A 14,763-nucleotide genomic window follows, 5' to 3' on the forward strand; every position below is an offset into this window, starting at 1 on the left:
TGGCCAGTTTGAGAGCTGGCAAGCTCCTAAGTGACTCCTGGTGTCTGTGTAATACAGTGAAAAGCAAGATTCAGATGTAATGATTCTGAAGGGAGATATTTATTAAGGCCACTTGGTGTTCAGAGGATCTTGTTCTACCTCTCTGACTTTCTAGCCCTCAGGCAAATTAAGTTTTTGACTTCTGTCAGTCTCCCATAGTTTCCTTAGGCTGGGCTGGATCCTGGGGACTAAGTTACACAACCTGCCTTGTGTCCTTAGAGCAAGAGCGTAGCCAGAAAATCAGGAAAAACTTCGCGATGATAACTATATAAAATCATTATGACATTCTTACGTAAGGCCCGTTTGTGCCAATAAAAGATACACAAAATATCTGTCCTTTTCCATTAAAAAAATAGTGGTACTGCACTTAGTGATGATGGTCACCCAGGTCAGCCAGCACTTCAGAGCAAGAATGGGATGAAGCAGTTCCTGGTGCACCAGTGGGAACAGCCTGAGCTTTGAATGAGACGCTGTGCTGTTGCTTCAACTTCTGCTCCTAAGCTGCCTTATTGGGGTTTGCACCCTGAACATCCACTCCCTTTTAATTTAACTGGTCATATATGCCCCTTACAGACTGGGGGAAACTAACTTTGTTTCCCCATCCTGAAGATGTGCAGCTCTGTCAAGGGGAGCTGCATCCAATCAACATCATCCCTAAGAAGTTGCCACCAGGGTCCATTGAGCTTGTCTGTGTGTTTTTTCAAGGAGAAGCATCAAGATCAAAGTCTGAGAAAACCATTTGATCTTCCAGCTGTAAACAACTACTAAAAGAGAACATATGCTATATTTAATTACCCTCCATTGAGGTGCTTGTATACAAACTATGACAAGCTGGTCGAGTTTCTTTTCCCCTTGTTTGAAGCCGTAGGTAAAGGAGATGGGCAGTGCAAGAAAAGGTGAGTGAAGAAGGCAGAATTGTTGAACAAGTTTCAGTCCTTTAGGCCTTTTTATTTCCTGCTGGAACTACTAGAATGCAGCTGGGATGTTGGTTTTACTTTGGGAGTGTACCCACGGGCGCTCAGTCTCCAATTTGCGTATCCAATGGCTGTTCACAAAAACATCACCCAGAAAGCTCTTGTCAGTGAGTCCTTATTCTCAGAAGTTTTAGATGTACCCGCCAACAATAAAACTGGCAGATGGTTAAATCTGAACAGTAGTTCCCAATTTTATAGTTAATTATCAGAAAGACCTTGCTTTGCTTCACTCCCTTCCCCCACACTCATCAGATACTTGAACAAGATGAAGTGGTGACCTGATCACACCAAAACTACAGGGGTTTTGTAGGGGACATGGACTCAGTTCACTGGTCTAGTAAAGTACTTGTGTTGAACTATCAGCACATCAGTTCTGGCCCTTATGGAATTGTCTGTATGCTGAAGTTCATATCTGCTTTTACATTTTAGAGTGGCACCCAGATGTCAATATTCAGTGAAAGCAGATTTCTTAATAATATGTGTGAATTATTGAGTCGTTACTGTAATGAGGAGTTATTATCTATATTGCCTTGAAAGGTTGATTCACTGGATACCTGATCAATTTGGAATATTTCAAATAGCTAGGAGCATTAGAAAAAATAGGCAACAGATAAAGATCCAACACAACAAATGCGCTTCTCTTTCTTATGAGGAGACTGCTGGACTATTCACTGGGTTTGTATTAACCAAATTTACAAGATTCTATGATTCAAGGTTTGACATATTCTGCTTCAGTGTTTGATACTTTTGAAAAAAGATAGGAAGTATCTGGGCTAAATTACATCCCCGGAAACCTATTTTTCTTCTTCATTTTCCTCTCTCCCAAGCTTCTTAGGTATGATTTTATTCCAAAACAATGATGCATAGCCATGAAATGGCTTTGCCCTTTATCACTCCAGCATAGGAGGAGATAAACCAAACAGACCTGTTTATTCATTTTGGAGGAAAAACAAAATTAAAAGGCTTCTGTGTATTGTGGTAATGTAATTCCTAATCAATGGCAGTGGGTTTAACAGATTTATGGGGTTTTAACTTGTAAGATTAATGACTACATACATTGATGCTGTCAAAATGACAGTATCATGGTCACGTACCTCATGGAACAGATAGCAACCTCCTGCCAGACACGTCCTTAAGGAAATGCAATTATTGCTGCACATTTTACAGTGCTTAACTTTTTTCTCCTGGTAAGTGAGAACAGAATGGGTTTTGAGCATAAATTAATCTTTCTAGATGAACTGTTAACCCTTCATGCCTAGCAGCTAGTTTTATTAACTCAATGCCTGCATACTGTTTTCTGGGGTGGCCCTGGCAAATAAAATAAAGCAGTGCCAGAAGTACCATCTGGAGGCTCTCTGGAGCACTCGGCTCCAACAGCTGTGTGGAGGATCAGGTCTGCAATGTGACTGTCTCGTATTGGACTTTGTTACTGAAGCAGTCACTGACAGTGCACTTGGCACCACAACTTTTCCAAATGTGTATGTGCACACACAAGCATATACATGTATATGCATTTACACATACATAGAGCATAGCAGTAAGCCTCTGCATGTGCAATGTACCTGCAGGCAAGTAGCTAGCAAATGCAGAAGAGGGGAATATCTGCTCTAGCTGTGGCTATTCCCAGGACAATGGAGTTATAACATCTGGTTATGTGTGTGTGATTACAAGACTGCCTGACTGCCTGTGTCCCAAGAGCTAGGTGGGGTGCCAGGTCTGGGACATGGTCAGGCTGAGAGCTACCATTACTGTCACGGCTCTGTTGCTGGGTAGCTGAGATGTCCCATGCTTGCTTGTGGATCTCCCACCTTGTGCTGGGCTGCAATATGTGCCAGCACAGTCTCTTCTTGGGGGTGAAATTTGAGGGTTTTTTTTGATAAAATGCATGTGAAATGTGGTGAAGGGACATGCAGAAGCCTTAGTGTGGAGGCTTGGAAATCCCAACTGAAAACTTACTGATAGCAGGAGAACAAGAGGCATCCAGTGCTGGTCCCAGATGCTGCTGAGAACCAGCATGCTCTCCTCTGTTTCTGTGCTGTTCTGATCTTCTCATGTTTCTGCTTCTCCTAGCACTATAATTCCTGAGTACTTAAACTGCAAGTCCATCCCTTTGTTTTCAGGCTGTTTATTTTTGGGGAATGATCAGGTTCAATTGCTCCTGTTACTGACACTTGCCAAGCAGGATGCAGAAAGCAGCTTTTCTCCCTGTGAGTTGTTCACATGGTGTAATTACACTATTGGTTCTTGGAATTGAATGAACTTACATTGTGCCCAGAAAGAGAAGGCTTGCAGAAGGGTTGTTTTGGTTTTTTGTTTTCAGGTGGGTTGTTTTCTTTGGTTTGGTTTTGTTTTCTTTGTTTGGGATGTTTTGTTTTGCTTTTCCAGAAGTGGGAATTGAATACTTGGTCGCCTGTTTTTTGATGGTAGATGGTTCCCTAAGGGCAACCGGTCTTCCTTGTTCACCTGCCATTTTTACCATTGTCACCTCCAGTGGGGCACAGCAGCAGAGTGGGGCTACAGCTCTTATTTTATATGAAATAAAGCTCAAACGCTAATTTTTAATGTGTAAGAATTTGTAATTATCCTGTTAACATTTAAAACTGCAGTTCGTTTCCTTGGCTTCCTGATAAGCATGATGATGGTTTGCCCAAAGAAGTGGTAAATGCTCCATCCTTGGCAGTGTTCAAGGCCAGGTTGGACAGAGCCTTGGGTGACATCGTCTAGTGTGAGTCATCCCTGCCCATAGCAGGGGGATGGGAACTAGATGATCTTAAGGTCCTTTCCAACCCAGACCATTCTATGATTCTGTGGTAAGCAACTGTAGATCTTATTTTTGTCTCGAATGTTATGTTTGTTTAGGACTCACAAGTTTGTTCTTCCCCAATACTCTCCCAGGGATTTCGAGATGATAGAAGCTGCTAGAATGTTAATAGCCATCCTGGAAAAGTACAGTCTCCTAGTCTCCTGGATTTTACAGCTCTGTTTTCACACTCTAGAGCTTTCTGTCCATTTATAACTTCTCTTAGTGTTTCATATTCATCTTTTTTGCATTCAGTGCAAAAAGCATAGAATGAAGTTCTTGGCCTCTCCCTGTTAATGATCTGGTTTGCATATTAAGGCATTGTCCTCTGGAGCTGGCTGCTTGTTACAGAGCAGAAGACAGCAATTGTAGCAAGGCCAGCGTGACCTTAATTGCTGGCCTGGGTGTTGGTACAGGTTCCCTGGAAATATGCAGATTTCTTATTCCTGAGTCTTCAGATGGTTAAGAAAACCCAGCTTTTCCTCTACAGTTAAGCTATGAAGTCAAGAGTGTTTGCCACAGGAACTTGTCCCAGGTGACTGATACGGGGGCTGGAGCACCTCCTGTATGAAGACAGGCTGAGAAAGTTGGGGCTGTTCAGCCTGGAGAAGAGAAGCTGCGTGGAGACCTCAGAGCAGCCTTCCAGTATCTGAAGGGAGCCTATAAGGATGCCAGAGTGGGACTCTTCATCAGGGATTACAGTGATAGGACAAGGGGTAATGGGTTCAAACTTAAATGGGAAGTTTAGGTTAGATATAAGGAAGAAGTTCTTTACTGTGAGGATGGTGAGGCACTGGAACAGGTTGCCCAAAGAAGTGATAAATTCTCCATCCCTGGCAGTGTCCAAGGCCAGGTTGGACAGAGCCTTGAGCGACATGGTTTAGTGGGAGGTGTCCCTGCAGGTGGTTGGAATTAGATGATCTTAAGGTCCTTTCCAACCCTAACTATTCTATGATTCTATGACCAGACATGGTGCTAGCAGCGTTTGGTATTGATGAAGTCATGTTCAACTTGGTACAGCTTTATCAGATAACACTGACTTTAGCGTAGCTGTCCCTGCATGCACGGTTTCCTGACAGAGGGCAGGGGTCTTTTGGGTCATGCATTGGCTTTTAAAGTGGCTGTCTAATGTCAGATCGTCTATTTGCAGTAATCGTTACAGCAGGTTTCTGCAGCACTGCGGTTGTCAAAGCAAAGTATTTATAAGAAGGCAGTGCTGCTGGGGAGTATCCCCACAGTCCTGGAAAGCAGCTGTCTATCCTAACCCCAGGTCTTGAAGCAAATCTCCATACCTGCTGAGAGGCCAGCCTGGCCAGAGAAACCTTAATAGTGTGCACAGTTCAGTATAAACTGTATTCACGAAGCGTTAGTGTGCCTGCAGGTGTCCTTTGTCTGACTCCGCACTAATGCAGCCTTCAGCCCCTGCTTGTTTATTTATGTGAAAGAAAGGTTGCTTTAGAAACTGTAAAACTGAGATGTCTTGGCAAGAACAATGTGATTTAAAAGGCTGATCCAGATGAGCTGCTTCTGAAACATCGTTTTGATGGATTGATATTCCAATCATCCATTGCTTAGCTGGGAGCTCACCGGACATGAGCAGCTCCCATTTCTGAGCCCCGGAGTGTTTGAGCTGTGTCACAAACTTCATCAATGAGCATCAAACAGCTGGTGAGAATGTACTGAGGAGATGGGGCTTTGCAGGTGCAGGAAGTGGCTTTGCTGGGAGGCGAGGTTGGGTGATGGCATTACAACCAGCAAGAGGCTGGTTCGCTGGTTTGAGAACCCACATCAACATTCATTTCTCCACCTGCTTTTCCTATAATATGATAGCTGTTTGAGACTGCCAAACTCTCCTGGCCCATGAAATTTGTGTTGAATCAGTTGAACTGTTTGCTACAAAAGTAGCAAACTGGTGTGACTCCACAGGTAAGGGTGGGAACTGCTCATGGGAGCACTGGATATACAAAGTCAGAATATCTTCTGTAAGAGTACAAAAGCTCAATTTTCCATAATTCCTACTGCTGTAAGCTGTTAACAAGAGAGAGGTCTGTGTTCCTCTGTGAACCACTAATGCATTAGAGAAATGGATGGGGAGGGGCCACGCTGTAGTCCCAGTCTGGCTGTGGGTAGATGTGCGGCTCATGAACTGAGAAGGATGTCCAATGGCCTGGGGAGGAGGAGTGATGGCCGCAAACACAGGAAGAATTTATGTTGTAAACTAAGTGCACACTGAGGTTTGCCTGTTAGACAGATAGACAAAGGAATGTACAGCAAACTCGTTTAAACTCAGAATGTATTAGTTTGTTTTCTGGAAAATACTAGAGAATATGTGCAATGTAGATTTTAAATGCTCGGTCTCTTGTGAGTGCATGGAGATGAGTTTTGCTGAATCCATTTAATAGTTAATACTTTCACCTTCTGGAACACATCAAACTTTAGAACTTGGTATTAGACATAGTAAATGCTAGAAAAGAAGCAGGAAAACTGCTTTATTTTTTTAAGTGCAGCTTGCAAGTTCATCCTTGGAAAGGAGCTATTCACCTGAATGAATTCAATGTAAAAGAGATGATGATGATGTTTTTAGTGGCAATTCAGTACGGCCTCTTGCTCCTTTGCAAGCATGGGAACCCAGATGTTAGCAGATATTAACTGATGTGAACACTGTGCCCTTTCACATGGACCATGTAGGCTAAGGGATGCTTTGTCTAAATCTTTTTCCTGCAAGAGCTCGTATCAATGTTATTCAGTGGCTGTTACCGAAATCAAGGCTGAGATTATCTCCTTACCACCATCTCCTGCCCTGCGGCAGTGCTTGGCTGGGCCCTGCACCTTTGTACTTGCGGGTCCCCTCAAAGGAGCACCCAGAGACTCGGGCCAGGTCTGGATCCACACCAGTTTGTAGGACATGTGGGTGCACGTGCTAATTCTGAAAAGAGGGGATTTGGCACTCTGGTACACAAACAAAGCGCTGGTGTGTTGGGGCATGGATTTTGGAAGCTTATAAACCTGAGTGAGCAATCTGTAAAGGGCAGATAGAGGAGACAATCCATTATATAATTTTTGGCATGAGAAGTATTTATATACATTTTGGCATGAAAAATATTAAAATTCTCCAGTTGCCTGTCAGTCTATCCATTATATGTGATCCATTTCTTAGAGGCACCCAAGCATGAGTGGGGCTGGAAAAGCAATTTCCCTTTGAGGTTAGGTTTATGAATGTTTTTGGTAAAGTGGAGCACCTTCACACCCAGACTGAAGGAAAGTTGAGACGGCAGCATTTCCACCCTCTTTGCACCTGAGAGGATGGAATCCTGCCCAGTTTGGGGTGTTCATATGACAAGTCCTGGACATGTGGTGCAGCTCAAACCTTCCACTGATGTTCCTGAGCCCAAGACTTGCTTGGGAGGGAAAATGCCGAGAGTTCTCAGTTTGCAGTGGGATCTGAAAGCAAATGTATCTTGTGCTGGGCTTGACTCTGTGGTAAGTGCAAGTGCCAGTGGTACTCACCTGCACAGGGCACCAAACTGTCCTGCAAAACTGTGCTCACCTGGTGAGGGAGCCCAGAGAACACCTGGGAAAGGGGGGCTGCTTTCAAAACCATGTAGAGCTATATGGTTCCAACTACAGCCCCATTTAGCTCTCCTGGAGTGTAGCCGCAGCTCCGATGGGAGCAGAGCCTGGCAGTTTCTTGGTGTTCATACACCTGATCCTTGCTCTCTGCAGATGGGTCCTGCATCGCTGAAGAGGGGCAAAGTGGGGTGCTTGTGGGCAGCATCTTCCATCTGGGGCTTTCTATCCCTGATATAAATCATTTAACTTTCTAAGTGGATAACTTCCTAAGTGGGCAAGGCTAGGGATGACTGACTGCAGGGGAAAATAACTTGTCCTCATAAAAAAGGACAAGTCCTCATAAAAAAGGACAAGTCCTCACGAAGTCCCTGAGACTTTTACAGACAGGGAAAAAATGATGACAAACTTAGCTGTAAGAATAAAAAAAAGTTGGGGGAGGAAGGGAAAGTCTACTTGATATTTCTCCTTTGCTGTTTTATGGAGTTCAAGAGGATAACTAGTGCTGAGAGGCCTCAGCGGAGAATGGTTTGTTTTTGTTTAACCTACATCAGCAGCACTGATTAGTTGTCATCTCTGCCATTGCCTTTTTCTGCTTGATTGTGGCTGAATCTGTGCTCAGGGGGTACCTTGCAGCATGTCAGCTTGATGCGATGCAGTAATTGTTCCATTTGGCAGACATGGAGTGGTTACCAAACAAGCACTAGTTTCTGCTTCTTCATGAAGTGATGTAGTTAATGGGTGTGATTATACACAGAGCCTTAAAACCAATGTGCTGCTGTGCCTTTCTCTCAGGAGCTGGTTGTGCCACACGGGCAGCTCCCTCTGCTCTGAGAGAGGAGTGGGGAGGCTGGCTGCAGCCATGGGAGGCTGTGCTGCGGGATGGTTGTGAGCCTCGGTGGGTGCAGAGGCAGGAGATGTGCTTGTAGCTCTGCTCTCACTCCCCACACATGCAGGTAGTGCTGCTGGTGTGCAGGCTTGGCCTGCCTTTGCTCAGGGCTGGTGGTGTGGGCATTGGAGTCCCTTAGCAGCAGTGTGCAGCAGCCGAGATCAAGACATGCTCACATGCCATTTTGATACGCGAGTCCCCAAAACTGCTTTCCTTGCCTGAGGTTTCTTCTAGCCTGGAGAACAGCAGAGCCTCTTCTGGCGTATCTGCTGGCTGTCACTTAAGGGAGACTTATGGTCTGTGGCTGTGGCAGGTTATAGATGGCCCCTGAAGGAGAGCTCTCTCTGCACAGGTTTGCGTTGCCCTCAGTCTGTGGGGGTCTGGTAGGACCCCTCTGAGTTGGTGATCCAGAGGAACACTGGCTCTTCTGCTGCTTTAGACTACAGTTGTACTCAGTGATATTAAGGGTCTTTGCCAAACTAAATGATTCTCTGCTCTCCTAATACTTGTCTTTGTGCCTCCTGGATTCCTCCCTGCAGAGACCCACTGATGCTTTTGAGATTTAGATTTCTTTTATTTATACTAATGTACTCCTGTATTAGGTGACAGCTTAGCAAAATGGCCATTGCCTTCTGCCTATGGATTCCCCTGTGCCGTTTCTCTGTTTTTCCCACTTTGATAATTCCTGGTAGTTTAATTAAACTGCAGATTTCATTCTTACTCGTTCTCATCTCTGAATCACTGGTGCAGTTGCTCACACAGAGCGTGGTGGTTTTGCATGTTAAGCAGGTCTCTTCAGCTAGGCTGCAGATGTGTATCCTTATCTTCACCCCACGAGCACTGCTACCCTCTCGGTGCTCACAGACGCAAACACAAAGTGCTCTTCTCTCTGGTGTACACTGGGTTTGGCTGTGAGTGGTGAATTGTCAGGCATGAGCCTTCCCGCACGCAGCTGCTGAGCATTAGTGCTGTTGATTGCTGGAGTTTACACATACACACTCCTGGAAAAGGTCACACTAGTGCAATATTGGCTTAAATGAAAATTGGTTTATTATGCATGTGGCTTTTCCTGCAGGCGGCTGATGAGGCAGCCAGCTGTGGCCAGATGTCTGCTGGAGATCCTCTGGGATGCATGCAGCTTTAAAAGATGGTTCGGATGACTTGTTGTTGAGTCTGTTTGTTGGCTCAGTTGGACTGGTGGTACTTTTCATGGCAGGTGGGCACAGTGCTTCTCACCAGCACGTGCAGGGCAGCTTGTCACTCACACCACTTATGTGTGGAGCATCAGAAGGGGAAGAACCACCTCTGGTTCACTCAGAGTGCATGGGCTGTGCTGAGCACTGAGGAGGACCCATCTCAAACACTTATCTCTATTGGCATGTATCAGGAGCAAAACCTATGAGAAGTATCTTCTTTACTTAGTTTTCTAAGTTTTTCTTTATTTTTCTAAGGTTTTCTTTACTTAGTCTGTACTTTTCTCACCTGAGTCAGCTGTAATCTATAAAGCAGCTTTCACCTAGTGTTTTCTCCACATAACCTCTATTAATACTTGTGATAAATAACAACAGATATAATTTTAAAGAGACATTCGATCAGATCAGAAAGATGTAGACAGTGTGATTCATCTGAGAAGGGAAAAGGGGTGCATGTGAGGGGGGCTGGGGCTGTGCAGGTGGGGGAGGAGGAGGGCTGGAGAGCAGGCAGCCATGGATGAGCACAAGGGCCAGCCTGGGGCAGGAGTGGAGCAGGTATGTCAGAGAAAGCAGGAGCTGCTGGGGGAGCTGGGGCATTTTGCGCATCATGGTTCAACATCACCAACATGGACTTGTTGTATTAAACGCAAGCAAAGCATGTATCTAACAACGTTTGACCCCTGTTCAGTAGGACCTGTTAAGGATTCATAGCATGACATGGGGGGTTGGGTGGTTTCTGTTTAAATTGAGCCCCCTAGTGACAGAGCTGAAAGATGAGGTAATCTAATGATGTCTCTGATACTGCTCCTGTGTTATTGGGCATAATTATCCCTTCCTCGAGACTGCCTGTGGTTCAATTAGATAGCTTTTTGTGGAACTCCTAAGTAGATAAAAGGAAGAAAAAGGAGGAAAAACTCCACAGCGTGTGCTCTTTTTCTTTGTTTTCTTCATATAGAAGTAAATCGGGGAAAGGGATCTCTGCTAAAGGCTGTTTTAAGCAATGTTTGCTAAATGCACGATTTGGTTTGGCAGCATTGCTGTGTGATTGCACTATTGTATGTTCTCAAGAACCCCAACACTCGAGATTGTGCTAGTCAGAGGCTCTGATCCATTTCCTCATGAACACATCTCAGACTTGGACTCTTATTTTTTATCCCAGAAACATAGCAGTGCTGAAGGTCTGTACCTGCAGGACAGAAACCTGAGAGAGCTAAGTCCAGCAGAATCAGTTCCATTTACAAAGATGACTTTGAGAAATGACTACTGAGGTACTGCTGGAAACCACTGCCTGTCACTTGGTTTACAGCAATACTTAATTCACAAGGTTGAATGTCTCTAATGCTGCTGTTGGAAAGCCTGGCTGTCCTGAGGCTGGGCTGAAAAATCCATTACGAAATTGAAGGCAGTGACTCGGGGGCATGGCACGTGAGGCTCTTCTGTTGTGCTTTGGGCAATTCCAGCAGCTGAAATGAATTTCTCTGTGCTGGTTGGGGTGAGTGGCTAATGAGGTGCTATCTGCATGACGGACATCTGCATCTTATGAGGAGAATTCCACCTTCAAGGTAGATCTGCAGGTATGGTGAGGGGACAGAGCACTTCTCATGGCTGGCCTGCCTTGCTGTGCTGTGACACTGCAAGGGAGGGAGTCACAGATGTTTAAAAACACCAAAAGCTGATCCATCCTGTGATAGTAACCCTTTGCTGCTTTCTGTTTGGGGATATGAAGGCCATTGTTCACCTGCAGTGCTGTGCCTGTACTTTGGGGCCATTGTCCAATTAGGAGCTGAGCTCTGGCAGCAGGACCTGTCCTGAGATCTCTCTCCTTGCCATGGTGGGGACAGCATCATAGAGTGCCTCTCTGTTCCACGTTATTTTTGCCTTTCTCATGACCTGTTTCTAAGTCTAACCTGCACCTGATGGACCTCCTGGAGCACTAGGCTGTTTGCCTGGACACCATATGTCCCTGCAAAGTCCTCAGGCCAGGGGCTATTTCATTGTGCTGCTGTATGCCACCAGCGAATGCAAGGTGCCACAACCAGCTGAAGATCTTTGGTACACTCTGTTACAGCAAATTAATCTTCTGACTATAATATTCAATATCATACTTTTGCCTGCGGTTCATCTTGTCCATTTAGTCTGCTAAAAGAAGGTGCTGAGGGAGGGGAACGGGTGGAGCGAGGTTTCTACCCTGTCAGTAGGGCAGGAACACATGAGCTTTTAATATTCTTTTTACACAATTCTGCAATTGTAAGAAATATTTGTGTCTTTGGTCCCTTGTAACAAGGTAATAGTAAATTCAGTTGTGATGCCTATTTATTACAAAAGGCTGGAGCCTTTCAACCCCCTTGTTTTGTCTGGCAACTCATGGGAATTAATTGCATGCTGTCAGAAAGGCAGGTCTCCCAAATCCAGCCCCAGCTTGCTAATAGTCGACTTATTATTCAACAGTTCAAGACTCTGTGAGGCTGCTTTTCATTCTACTCTGCTTGGTGGGTATAAAGAGGTTTTTAGAGAACAGAACAGCTGAGGCAGAAGTTGGTTGCAAGTTGTCCCATCCATAGCATTGTCCATGAGTGCTGCTGAGCTAATTGTGCCTGCACACAGGAATCACTTTGAATAACCAATGTCTCTTATGCTGGCCATCTGCCTTGAAGCAGCCCAAGTGGGCTGAACAGGCTTGGGGGACACCTCTGCTGTCCTTCAAGCTGAGTTAGGGACCTGCTGAGTTGCCTAGGAGGTGCAGGGGGCTGGTGCAGGTTAGGGGTGTGGGACTGACAGCTCTGAGGATGCAGAGTCCCAAGTCCATCCTGCTGCCTGCCTTGTCTCAATCCTGTCCATGAGCCCCCTGAACTCTGTTTAAAACCAGTGGGGAGATCTCGTCTGCTGGAAAGGCTTTTGCTGAGCCTCCCCGTGCTTCGATGGTTAGAGACTGTCTTCTAACTTCCAGGGCAGATTTGCCTGAGGGAAGTTCACAACCATTTATTCTTGTTCCACCTCTGTTTATCAAGTTCTCTGTTGCTATTTATCTCTTTATATATATGATGCATATGGCCCATGAAGTCTTGTAAAATGTAATTAATTGTATGCTATAGCTTTAGAAATGTCTGTGATTTAAACTCTGGGATTTTTCTCAGCTGCTTTCTGTTAGTGACTCATGGTCTTTCAAGCCCAGCTGGCACAACTGGGTTCTTGCTTGTTTGACTACTGAGGTTTTATAGCAAATGTATTGTTACAGGCAGACAAGTGGAGAGCCTTGTTTATTACTATTGAATTCATCCCATTTTATCACTTGAATCTTCAAGGTCATCTGGCTCTTACATGAAATACCTTGCCGGCGGGGGACTGAAGGAAGTACAATGCCTTTTTTAATAATCTGGGAGCTTCATCAGTACTCTGCATGCCATGGCTGTTAATGGAAGTACGGAGACAGGCAGATCCCAGGCTCCCTCCATAAGGAGCAACTCTGATAAGCTCCATCAAATCTGGCACTCTGAGCCCCTTTCGGTAGTGTGCCTTCCCCCCAACTTGTTTCTCTTTGATGCTGCCCTTTAAAATCTGTTCCCAAGCCTTTTACAGCAGGGAGATCTGGCAAGTGGGTTGGGCATTACCTGGATCACCCTCTCCTCTGGTATGTTTAACCTTACATTTCTTGATGTCTAAGACACTGGACTTTTCTGATCAGCTCCTTCTCTAGTCCATTCTCTGTTTAGTTTTAATAATTTTTAAAATATTCTTCTAATGCCCTGTTACTTCTCCAGAGAAGCCAGGAGCTTGAACCCGCGAAGTTTTACAATTGATGGAGTTATGAATCCTGCATAGCATTGGCATTTTTCATTTGAAGAAATATTGGGCTTCCTCCACAGGCAGTCCCCTGAGGTCCTGAATTTTGTATTTTTGAGGTCTAGGATTTTGTATTTTCTGATCATAGTTCTTTTTTTGCACTTTCTGTTTCTGGCAACAGATACATTTATCATGTTCACATGTGTAACAATATACAAATCTGTAATGTTTTACTGAGTAATGGTTGCCAAGGACTGGCCTTACTTGTAGTATAAGTACGTATAAATCAAAAGTATATCATAAGAATCTATAAATCAAACAAGAGCTCCAAACACAGTAGTAAGTTACGCACCATCTCATAATTTATTATAATACAAACAAGTTTGTCAAACACAATATATTGTCTACTTATGAAAATATCAATATTCACAATTTAAATAGGTGATAGGTCCCATAATTTTATATACTAGCAACTCATCTAAAAAGTATTTTGTTCCTAGCTGTGGTCTTCAAGGACATATACCTATAAGTAATCGTAAAACTGTCCATTCACAGCTTATTTTTTCTAATTGTAGATATTTGAAATATAAATTAAATAGAGTACAAAAGACCATCTCCACAATGGAGATGGTTTTGTCTCCAGGATACTCTTCCCCTAAATAATGGCACTATATGTGCTTGGTTAAGTTTTTACTATTGGAAAATTAGGAGGTACGAATAATACAGCAAGACATTGGCTAGTTAGCAACAGTCATTGCAAGATGCTTCACACAACCAAAAATAAGGCAAGTATTATCAACAGCAGCTTCCATATGGCAGACTAAAAAGTCAAGGCTTTGTTATCCAAACTGGACTCTAAAAAGGCTTCAAATGTCCATTAACAAGATACAACTTGATCCAAAGCCCTCATAAATTGATGGAGATTGGAAAAACCAACCACAAAACCCACAAGCAACCTTCCCTTTGACTTCAAGGGGCTTTGGAAGTAAGCTCTTAAAACCCTAAATTATCAGAAATGAAATGACCAATCCACCACACATGAAAATTGCACCTTGTCATTTCTAAAATGGTATGGAAAAGGATGGCGAGTCTTTTCAAATGAAGTTACAAATTAATGGGTTATTTTTAGTGAGAAATAAAATATTCACACAAAGATTTTGTTTTCAAATATGGTAATTTACAAAAATACATCATCAGAACAGGAAAAATCAGATGACACTGCTTATTTGCAGGATAAACATTATGTTACAGAAACTAATAAATCACACCATGTGAATGGCAGCATATGCCATGCACCTAATTGAATTTTTTATTTAATAAATAAAAGCCCTAAACATTCACTATTTTCTGTAAGGTTACTATTATATTAAGTAGAATAGTGAATTTCTTGTATAAATAGTTTTTTCAATAGATACATTCTCCAAAATGAACCACTTACCTATACAGATATTGCACTTCAGACTCATTCACATGTAACTCAGACAAGCATTCCTCATAACAAATTTAGAATAAAAATAAGTT

At 43.7% G+C, this 14,763-nt stretch overlaps 1 protein-coding gene across 1 annotated transcript in view; it reads left to right on the plus strand.

Annotated features, from left to right (window-relative positions):
• IQCK (IQ motif containing K) overlaps positions 1 to 14,763 on the plus strand; it is a 249,192-nt gene that overhangs the window by 104,728 nt on the left and 129,701 nt on the right. The gene's annotated exons all lie outside the window — the stretch shown is intronic.

The sequence above is a fragment of the Strigops habroptila genome, chromosome 4, assembly GCF_004027225.2.
Source record: "Strigops habroptila isolate Jane chromosome 4, bStrHab1.2.pri, whole genome shotgun sequence".
Taxonomy (NCBI): Eukaryota; Metazoa; Chordata; class Aves; order Psittaciformes; family Psittacidae; genus Strigops; species Strigops habroptila.